Source organism: Drosophila teissieri, chromosome 2L (assembly GCF_016746235.2).
Source record: "Drosophila teissieri strain GT53w chromosome 2L, Prin_Dtei_1.1, whole genome shotgun sequence".
In the NCBI taxonomy this organism is placed as follows: Eukaryota; Metazoa; Arthropoda; class Insecta; order Diptera; family Drosophilidae; genus Drosophila; species Drosophila teissieri.
In genome coordinates, this window is record NC_053029.1 from 1 (window position 1) to 12,002 (window position 12,002).

General features: G+C 45.2%; 1 long non-coding RNA gene across 1 annotated transcript; it reads right to left on the reverse strand.

Annotated features, from left to right (window-relative positions):
* Positions 1 to 9,995, reverse strand: LOC122621828. Its single transcript, XR_006326251.1, has 5 exons — positions 9,871 to 9,995; positions 8,707 to 9,666; positions 8,352 to 8,595; positions 160 to 1,119; positions 1 to 48 (listed from the first exon to the last, which is right to left on the reverse strand). It is a non-coding gene; the product is annotated as an uncharacterized LOC122621828 (long non-coding RNA).
* Between the last annotated feature and the right edge of the window lie 2,007 nt (positions 9,996 to 12,002).

The window sequence follows — 12,002 nt, forward strand, 5'->3', positions numbered from 1 at the left end:
AGATCTGCTCGCTGGTGTATCCTTGCAGCGACTCGGCGACAAGGCTCCCTGTAGGGATTAGATAAAGAAAAGGATTAGCAACTACACAACACACGCGACACTATACAAAATTCACTCCTGGCCAATGGGCACCCTACAGGCGCTTGGGACTCGACATACCCTTCTACCAAAATCCAGTCCAGACGTCAAAAAGCTCTCCGCTGGAAATCGTGTCATCCTTGGGCATGTGGGGGCCAACAGGTCCGAGAAGCAGCAGATGATCTCCTTATTCACGCCTGCGCGCAGATACTATGGTATATTCTACGCGCAGATCTACTCGATGACTTGACAAAAGGCGGCTCACTGGATATCGCCTTATCCTTGCGCAATATTAGGTCCACTGGAACTAGAACCGCAGCCGCTGCAACTGACGCCTGCGCGCAGATTGGCTAACCTGATGTGTCCTGGTAACGATCGCCGACGACTGACAGCAACTCTCCAGCCAAAGCCTGCGCGCAGATCTGCTCGCTGGTATATCGTTGCAGCGACTCGGCGACAAGCCTCCCTGTAGGGAAGAGATAAAGAAAAGGATTAGTATCCACACAACACACGCGACACTATTTAAAATTCATTCCTGGCCAACTGGCATTCTATAGGCGCTGAGGACCCGACACATCCTTCCACCAAAGCCAGTACAGATGGCATAAAAGGCGTCCTCGCTGGAAATCGTGTTGTCCTTGCGCATGTGGGGGCCAACGGGACCGAAGAATGGCCGCTGTTCTTCCATCCTATGCCAGCGCGCGGATACGCCGATGGAGGACGGCGGGACCCAGGAGCGGCTGCTGTTTTCTCCTCTTTACGGCTGCGCGCGGATGTTGTGGCGGCTGCTGCTCGCAGATCTGCTCGATGTCTATCACAGAGGGAGGCACGCAGGCAGTCGCATTTTCCGTGCGTCGGATGTGGGCGGCAGGAGCAAGGAGCGGCGGCCTATTCCAGTGCTGCGCCGGCGCGCGGATCTGCCGGTGGATGTTCTGCGCAGATCTGGTGGATGGTCCAACAAGGGGCGGCCCGCTGGCAAATTACGTCATCCTTGCGCAGATGGAGGACGGCTGGTTCGAGGAGTGGCGGCTGCAAGTTTTCCTGCAAAGAAAAGAATAAGCGAGCCATTAATGATCTACTCAACACGTGCGGCACCTTATTAATATACTCCTGGCCACCTGCTACTACGCCGCAGCACCCCTGCTGCCAGACGGAAATGCGGCCAATTGCTTTTTGCTGCTGGCTTACACTTGCGCTGTCCACGCGCGCACTTGAATTCGCAGAAGGGATGTGTTGAATACTTACACAAGTGCGCACTTAAGTATTGCGGTCCAGTTCCAGGTTTCCAGCAGCAAGTAGGTAAAAAGCTAAAAGCGGATGCACGTGCATTCACACCAAGCTGAGCAAAGAGAGACCGTACAACCGACGCCGTTAAAATGCATGAATGAATGGGACCGCATCTCTACAAGAACGATTAATACTAGGACAACACTAATTAAAAATACCAACCGATATACACACGCTTAAAATTATCGCCACTATCGATTATACGATAATACCATAGACAGACTATTTAATACCAACCGATATACACACTTTTAAAATTACCGCCACTATCGATTATCCGATACTACCCCGTTTAGTATTGGAAAACCATAGACAGACTATTTAAAATACCAACCGATATTCACACGTTTAAAATTACCGCCAATATCGATCATCCGATACTAGACCTGTTTTAGTATTGGAAAACGACATACCCGCTACAGTGTGGAAAATAAACCAGTAATAGCCAAAAAGTAACAGAGGCCGGACGCGTCGGAGGGAGCGCAATTTTGAATCGGAAAAAAAAAAAAGAAGCGAGCACGGCGGGACGCGCAATTACAATCAAAAAAACTCACAATTACAATTCTAAACTCGACAAAAAAATGGACTCAAGCGACAGCTGCCTATCTATCTTTTCAATTTCTTCGGAAGACAAGAGCAGCCCACAATCAGCGTTTATGATGGATGTCTCGTCGTTGGATACAACACCAACAACAAATGAAACCACCATAGTAAGACGAAGCCACTACGAAAAAAATGCTGACGAGAAATTGTATAATTTCGAAAACTGTGTACTACTTAAAAATAAAAATGTGATTTTACCAGACCCCTTATTTGTTGATACAAGCGTTATTTGCACTAAAAACCCTGAAGCCATAGAAAAAAAGCCTGCCGATAGCCCTAACCCCATTTCCCTATATAAAAGCCCTAGCACTTTCTTACAAGATAATGACACCAATGCAATTAAAGCATTGAAAACTACCAAAATAATTTCTCCCACACAAACACATCTACATCAAACCAAGCCGTTAAAACCAAAGCCTACTGAAAAAAAAACAGCGTCCCCCACACACACACTAACACATTTAAACCAAGCCAAGCCGCCAAAGCCCGCCAAAACCCCGCCGCCCCCCTCTTCCATATATAAAAGCCCTAGCACTTTCTTACAATATAATGACACTAATGCAACCAAAGCATCAAAAACCGCTAAAATAAACTTCTCTTCACACTCACACCAAAGTGAAACCAAGCCAACACAGCCCGCCAAAAACATTTCACCCCTCACACAAAAGCAAATCACAAGCGAATCAGCCGGGACACACACCCATACAGACAAACACAAAAACACAGCATCACAAAATCTCTTTTCCGCCAAAACACACATTAACTCACCCACACAACATAACGACACTAGTGCAGCCACAGCATCAAAAACCGCTAAATTAATTCTCTCCCCACACTCACACCTAAGTGAAACCAAGCCAACACAGCCCGCTTTAAGCCCCTCCCCCCTCTCCCAGAAGCAAATAACAAGCATAGCAGCCAAGACACTCACCCACACAAACAAACACACAGCATCACAAAACTTTATTCCCGCCAAAACACATCTAAACATACCCACACAATATAACGACACCAATGCAACCAAAGCATTAAAAACCGCAAAAGCAGCTTCTCCCTCCCACACATACTCACGCCAGACAAAACCAATAAAGCCCGCCATAAACGCATTGCATGCCGCCCAAGACACAAACCCAAGCCCAGCAATCAGTGCTGTCACTTACACAGACAAACCCACAGCTACTCAGAATATCTTTCCTGTCAAAACTTTTGCAGAGCTGATTAGAGAAAATGCAAAACGCTCACCAACTCCAATGCAAAATCCCCCTCAAGCAAAACATGACTCTGCCGCCCTCGGACGCCCTCCGACTGCAGCTAGAAAAAATCTAAATAAAACACTGATTTCTCCTAAAACCCCTGGGAAGCGCCGTGGGGACTGTCTTGATGAAGGCCTACTCCAAACCTCTAACAAAAAGGTTAGAATACGCCACGACTTCTCTGATGATGATCTGGGGGTCACAAACCTACTCTCTGATACACCTTTATTCAAAAGCAAAGCAGCTATTAAGATTCGGCAAGACTCGAGAAGAGAATCCCTGCAGAAGTCAGCTGAAATGGACACAGCTCCAGCAATAAGTCCCTCAAACGCAGCAGCCGATCCCGACCTACCGCCCTGGAAAACTGTTCCAGCTAGCAGAAAACCACCATCAATCTTCCTGTCCAATATACAGCAGATTATCCCGCTAATAGAAAAACTAAACTATAAAGCCGGGGTAAATAGCTTTACTACCAAGTCTGAACTTGGCAACAATATTAGAATCCAGGCTAAAACGATGGACGCCTACAATGCAATTCAGAATGTCCTCCTTGAAGCAAACATTCCCCTACACTCTCACCAGCCAAAGAGTGCAAAGGGCTTCCAAATTGTAATTAGGAACCTCCACCAGTCAACCCCGACCAAATGGATAGAAAGCCAACTTCAAGACATCGGTATAGCTACAAAATTTATCAGGGCAATGCAGTTTAGGGACACGAGAAATCCTATGCGCATCCATGAGGTTGAGGTTGTACCCAAGGCTGACGGCAGCCATCTTAAGGTCCTGCTAATAAAATCCCTTGGAGGACAAACGGTCAAGGTTGAAAGGAAACGGGTATCGAAGGATCCTACACAATGCCATCGCTGCCAATGCTTTGGACACACAAAAAATTATTGCAGGAACCCGTTTAAATGCATGAAATGTGGCCAGCTGCACGCCACGGTCTCATGCACCAAACCCAAAAACCTTCCGGCTACTTGTGCAAACTGCAATGGAAGCCACGTTAGCAGCTATAAAGGATGTCCTGTTTTCCAAGAAGCAAAGCAAAGACTATCTATCAACAAAATTCAATCCCTTCACTCACAACCCACCCACCTTCAGACCCCCCGCAATAAACATCCCTACCCAAAACCCACCCACATTCAGACGCCCCACAATAAGCAGCCCTACACACACCCCCTCCCTCGCACATTAGTAAACAACACAAAACTACCTGCCAAAAGAATCCAAGGAAAGAAGATATCGCAAAGGAATCTATCTATAAATAAACGCTTAAACAGAATCAGGACATTGGACACAAAACCGAGGAATGAGACAAGCCCGCCGACAACTAGTAAAAAGGTCTTGGCCTCTCTAGAAGAAAGCAGAAAAAACCCAAATAGCGCCCTAAACCCGGCCAACACCCATCTCACTCATTTCCGCCCACCACCATTAGCACAAAATATTCCTAATGACGGATCTAAGGAGGTGAGTGGGGAGCAATACCTTTTAAATCGCATTGAAGGGATGGAAAAGAAGCTCAACAACCTTCTTGAAATCGTCACCCGCCTACTAAGCCAAGGAAAAGACTGTCCAAAGTCTCCAAAAAATCCTTTCCGAGATCCAATCTTCGTTTAAATGCTCTTTCTAGTAACATCAGAAAGTGACGTTTCCTATGACTCGGGAGTGCAACAGGGACATCCTTAAAATCGCTTTCTGGAATGCTGGTGGGATCAACAATAAAATAGATGAGCTTAAGCTGTTCATTCTAAATATTGATGCCCACATAATCATAGTCACCGAAACTAGACTAGACAACAATTCTACCAAACTAGAGCTGCCAGGATATTTCACATACTTAGCCCAAAATCCTGTTTCTAGCAAGAGAGGAGGAGTCGCCACGATAGTAAACAGTAGTCTCCGCCACATGGCCTTAGAACCGATCGAGCAGGAATGCATACAAAGTGCCCCAATAGTATTACTGCCTGAAAACAACAGACGCAGCGAAATGATTGTAATAGCATCTGTCTACTGTCCGCCTTCGCTAAGCTGGTCGCCCCACCATTTTACTGACGTTCTCAATTTTGCTGAGAAAACTATGGGAGGGCAGACTAAGCTCATTCTATGTGGCGACTGGAACGCAAAACATAGACAATGGGGTTGTATACGCGCCTGCCAACGTGGCGCCGCACTCTACGATGCAATTCAAGCAGACTCCATGGCTGAAATCGTCGCGACTGGCAGCGCTACACATTTCCCGCACGATACAAGGAAAAGCCCGTCAGCAATAGACTTCTCGATATGTAAACGGCTTGGCAGGTATGAAAAAAGAATCTCCTCAAGTGCACACCTATCCTCAGACCATCTTCCCATCTTACTTGAGATAAACCTAGATATAAAAACCATCTCCCTGCAAAAACAAAACAACAATATCCTCAAGAAAACAACGAACATTGAGCTCTTTAAGAACGTTCTAGAAAGGAAGATACTTCTAAACACTGAGATAAGGGTAGCAGAAGACATAAATGACGCCATAAACATATTTATTAAAAACATCAAGGACTCGGCTGCTGAATCAACTCCCTCCCCAAGAATTCCTGATAACCACAGAAGAAGATATGGGCAAGCTAACAGAAATAGTCATACGCTCACACTAGACGAAAACACAAGCAGATTGCTGGAAGAAAAACGTATACAAAGTAGAATTTTTAAAGCTACTAGAACGAACGAGGACAAAACTAAACTAAAAGCAGCTGAAAATCGACTTAAAAAAGCAATTAAAATCTTAAGAGAAAAGAGAATCAATGAGCAAATTGAAGGAATTGACACAAATAACCCGGACAGAATGAGGAAAATTTGGAGGCTGCTAGATGAAGGGAAAAAAATGAATCAACCCAACTTTCCCCTCAAATTAGAAACCAAAAAAGGCCCTAAATGGACTAAAACAATTAAGGAGACAACAGAAGCGTTTGTCTCCCACTTGGAAGGAAGATTCAAGCCAAATAAAATTGTACCTGATTACCACATAGATAAGGTTAACACCGGACTAAGAATAATTAAGGAAAGCATGCTAACAGAACGACATAATCTAAACAAAAACCCCCATAACCAACCCATTACGCTAAACGAATTAAATGATGAAATAAAAAACTTAAAGAATAGCAAAGCACCTGGTAAAGACCTTATAACAAACCAGCTCATAAAAACCCTACCGACTAAAGCTACCCTGTACCTTATCCTAATCTATAACTCCATACTTAGATTAGGATACTACCCTGAAGCCTGGAAACATGCACAGGTAAAAATGATCCTGAAGCCAGGGAAAAGCTCAAACGAGCCGAAGTCATACAGGCCGATTAGTCTACTCTCGGGACTCTCTAAAATGTTTGAAAGACTACTCCTAAAAAGACTTTTCAGGGTAGATCTATTCAAAAAAGCCATACCACTGCACCAATTTGGCTTCAGAAAAGAGCACGGAACTGAGCAGCAAATAGCCAGGGTCACCCAGTTCATCCTCGAGGCCTTCGAGCGGAAGGAATACTGCTCAGCGGTTTTCCTTGACATCTCTGAGGCCTTTGATAGGGTATGGCACGAAGGCCTTTTACTTAAATTAGCTAAGATCCTACCTTACAACCTATACATCATACTGGAGAGCTACCTTACAAATAGAACGTTCGAAGTTAAAGACCAAGCAGGAGAGACCTCGAGAACAGGACAAATAGGCGCAGGAGTGCCTCAAGGAAGCAATCTCGGACCACTACTTTACTCTATCTTCTCCTCTGACATGCCCCTCCCATATATCTACCGCCCTTCACCAACACAAAGAATTATGCTCTCAACATACGCAGACGACACTATAGTCCTCAGCTCAGACACACTAGCAACCGCCGCCACAAGAAACAACGAAAACTACCTCAAGACATTTTCGGACTGGGCGGACAAATGGGGTATCTCAGTAAACGCTGCTAAAACCGGACATGTCATTTTTACATTAAAAAACGACTTACCTACAAACTCAATGAATGTGAAGATCAAGGGTCAAACAATAAAGAAGGAAAGCAAGCAATCATACCTTGGCGTAACCCTTGATAGCAAGCTAACCCTTAGCTCTCACGTCACAAAGCTATTGGGTAAATACTCTACAGCCTACAGAAAATTGACATGGATCCTAAACGGAAGAAGTAAACTCCCTACTAAAACTAAGATACTGATCCTTAAATCAGTTTTATCACCAATATGGCAGTATGCCATAGCAGCTTGGGGTCCCCTTGTGACAGATGCACAGATAAGGAGGGTCCAGGTTGAGGAAAACAGAAAAATAAGAGACATATGTAGAGCGGGAAGATATACGAGAAACCAAACTATAAGGGACCTTTTTGGCGTCAAAACAGTAGAAGAATTCTATCAACAGGCTATGCACAGGTTCTCAGAAACTATAAAATCGCACCCAAATATAGCTGTTCGCAGGATTCTCTCTAGGCACTATATCCCGAACAGACTAGAAAGAAGCAGGCAGAGGTACTTTAAAATGACAAATGATCATATCACGCAAAAGCAGACTGGACTTACCCTCTCACCTAAACTCTTAAAAATCCCTGATATAGATGACTGCAGAACCGTAAAAAAGCGTAGCGAGAGAGAGAAAATAAGACAAATGCATCTAACTGAACTCCCCACCTTGCTGAGACTAGAGGAAGAGGAGGAAGAGCTCAAAAGAATAAAAAAACAGGAAGAAAGGGAAAAAAGAGAAAGGGAAAACCAAAAATGGCCTCCTGACAGATGGTGCGAGTTGGAGATAAATATGTACAATAAAAGATATAGAAATGGGGACCTAACTAGGCAAGAAATAATACAAAAATTCAGAGGGCAACCCATAAGCATCCAACGAATAATCCTACCCGATTACGAAGGGGACATAACATAATAACTAAAACAATAACTAAAACAATTTAAAAACAAGAAGGCTAAGCAATAACAAAAAACAAAAAAAAAAAAAAAAAAAAAAAACACGGTAAAAAGGTCGGCAAAAACTAACAACTAAAGAGAAAAAAAAATAGAAATTGAAAAAAAAAATATAAAGGCTAAAGGCTCAACTAAAGGGTACTAAAATAATCTTACAAACAATGGTAAAATTTACTTAAAATACTTTACGTAGAACAGCCTGATGAAGTCTCCTAGTCCTGCAATGCTTGCTGATACGAGCGCTGTCCTTGCTCAATATGAAGTCCACTGGAATTGAATCCACAGCCGCTGCAATTGACGCCTGCGCGCAGATTGGCTACCTGTTCTTGTCCTGACAACGAGCGCCGACGAATGACTGCAATTTTCCTAGCCAATGCCTGCGCGCAGATCTGCTCGCTGGTGTATCCTTGCAGCGACTCGGCGACAAGGCTCCCTGTAGGGATTAGATAAAGAAAAGGATTAGCAACTACACAACACACGCGACACTATACAAAATTCACTCCTGGCCAATGGGCACCCTACAGGCGCTTGGGACTCGACATACCCTTCTACCAAAATCCAGTCCAGACGTCAAAAAGCTCTCCGCTGGAAATCGTGTCATCCTTGGGCATGTGGGGGCCAACAGGTCCGAGAAGCAGCAGATGATCTCCTTATTCACGCCTGCGCGCAGATACTATGGTATATTCTACGCGCAGATCTACTCGATGACTTGACAAAAGGCGGCTCACTGGATATCGCCTTATCCTTGCGCAATATTAGGTCCACTGGAACTAGAACCGCAGCCGCTGCAACTGACGCCTGCGCGCAGATTGGCTAACCTGATGTGTCCTGGTAACGATCGCCGACGACTGACAGCAACTCTCCAGCCAAAGCCTGCGCGCAGATCTGCTCGCTGGTATATCGTTGCAGCGACTCGGCGACAAGCCTCCCTGTAGGGAAGAGATAAAGAAAAGGATTAGTATCCACACAACACACGCGACACTATTTAAAATTCATTCCTGGCCAACTGGCATTCTATAGGCGCTGAGGACCCGACACATCCTTCCACCAAAGCCAGTACAGATGGCATAAAAGGCGTCCTCGCTGGAAATCGTGTTGTCCTTGCGCATGTGGGGGCCAACGGGACCGAAGAATGGCCGCTGTTCTTCCATCCTATGCCAGCGCGCGGATACGCCGATGGAGGACGGCGGGACCCAGGAGCGGCTGCTGTTTTCTCCTCTTTACGGCTGCGCGCGGATGTTGTGGCGGCTGCTGCTCGCAGATCTGCTCGATGTCTATCACAGAGGGAGGCACGCAGGCAGTCGCATTTTCCGTGCGTCGGATGTGGGCGGCAGGAGCAAGGAGCGGCGGCCTATTCCAGTGCTGCGCCGGCGCGCGGATCTGCCGGTGGATGTTCTGCGCAGATCTGGTGGATGGTCCAACAAGGGGCGGCCCGCTGGCAAATTACGTCATCCTTGCGCAGATGGAGGACGGCTGGTTCGAGGAGTGGCGGCTGCAAGTTTTCCTGCAAAGAAAAGAATAAGCGAGCCATTAATGATCTACTCAACACGTGCGGCACCTTATTAATATACTCCTGGCCACCTGCTACTACGCCGCAGCACCCCTGCTGCCAGACGGAAATGCGGCCAATTGCTTTTTGCTGCTGGCTTACACTTGCGCTGTCCACGCGCGCACTTGAATTCGCAGAAGGGATGTGTTGAATACTTACACAAGTGCGCACTTAAGTATTGCGGTCCAGTTCCAGGTTTCCAGCAGCAAGTAGGTAAAAAGCTAAAAGCGGATGCACGTGCATTCACACCAAGCTGAGCAAAGAGAGACCGTACAACCGACGCCGTTAAAATGCATGAATGAATGGGACCGCATCTCTACAAGAACGATTAATACTAGGACAACACTAATTAAAAATACCAACCGATATACACACGCTTAAAATTATCGCCACTATCGATTATACGATAATACCATAGACAGACTATTTAATACCAACCGATATACACACTTTTAAAATTACCGCCACTATCGATTATCCGATACTACCCCGTTTAGTATTGGAAAACCATAGACAGACTATTTAAAATACCAACCGATATTCACACGTTTAAAATTACCGCCAATATCGATCATCCGATACTAGACCTGTTTTAGTATTGGAAAACGACATACCCGCTACAGTGTGGAAAATAAACCAGTAATAGCCAAAAAGTAACAGAGGCCGGACGCGTCGGAGGGAGCGCAATTTTGAATCGGAAAAAAAAAAAAGAAGCGAGCACGGCGGGACGCGCAATTACAATCAAAAAAACTCACAATTACAATTCTAAACTCGACAAAAAAATGGACTCAAGCGACAGCTGCCTATCTATCTTTTCAATTTCTTCGGAAGACAAGAGCAGCCCACAATCAGCGTTTATGATGGATGTCTCGTCGTTGGATACAACACCAACAACAAATGAAACCACCATAGTAAGACGAAGCCACTACGAAAAAAATGCTGACGAGAAATTGTATAATTTCGAAAACTGTGTACTACTTAAAAATAAAAATGTGATTTTACCAGACCCCTTATTTGTTGATACAAGCGTTATTTGCACTAAAAACCCTGAAGCCATAGAAAAAAAGCCTGCCGATAGCCCTAACCCCATTTCCCTATATAAAAGCCCTAGCACTTTCTTACAAGATAATGACACCAATGCAATTAAAGCATTGAAAACTACCAAAATAATTTCTCCCACACAAACACATCTACATCAAACCAAGCCGTTAAAACCAAAGCCTACTGAAAAAAAAACAGCGTCCCCCACACACACACTAACACATTTAAACCAAGCCAAGCCGCCAAAGCCCGCCAAAACCCCGCCGCCCCCCTCTTCCATATATAAAAGCCCTAGCACTTTCTTACAATATAATGACACTAATGCAACCAAAGCATCAAAAACCGCTAAAATAAACTTCTCTTCACACTCACACCAAAGTGAAACCAAGCCAACACAGCCCGCCAAAAACATTTCACCCCTCACACAAAAGCAAATCACAAGCGAATCAGCCGGGACACACACCCATACAGACAAACACAAAAACACAGCATCACAAAATCTCTTTTCCGCCAAAACACACATTAACTCACCCACACAACATAACGACACTAGTGCAGCCACAGCATCAAAAACCGCTAAATTAATTCTCTCCCCACACTCACACCTAAGTGAAACCAAGCCAACACAGCCCGCTTTAAGCCCCTCCCCCCTCTCCCAGAAGCAAATAACAAGCATAGCAGCCAAGACACTCACCCACACAAACAAACACACAGCATCACAAAACTTTATTCCCGCCAAAACACATCTAAACATACCCACACAATATAACGACACCAATGCAACCAAAGCATTAAAAACCGCAAAAGCAGCTTCTCCCTCCCACACATACTCACGCCAGACAAAACCAATAAAGCCCGCCATAAACGCATTGCATGCCGCCCAAGACACAAACCCAAGCCCAGCAATCAGTGCTGTCACTTACACAGACAAACCCACAGCTACTCAGAATATCTTTCCTGTCAAAACTTTTGCAGAGCTGATTAGAGAAAATGCAAAACGCTCACCAACTCCAATGCAAAATCCCCCTCAAGCAAAACATGACTCTGCCGCCCTCGGACGCCCTCCGACTGCAGCTAGAAAAAATCTAAATAAAACACTGATTTCTCCTAAAACCCCTGGGAAGCGCCGTGGGGACTGTCTTGATGAAGGCCTACTCCAAACCTCTAACAAAAAGGTTAGAATACGCCACGACTTCTCTGATGATGATCTGGGGGTCACAAACCTACTCTCTGATACACCTTTATTCAAA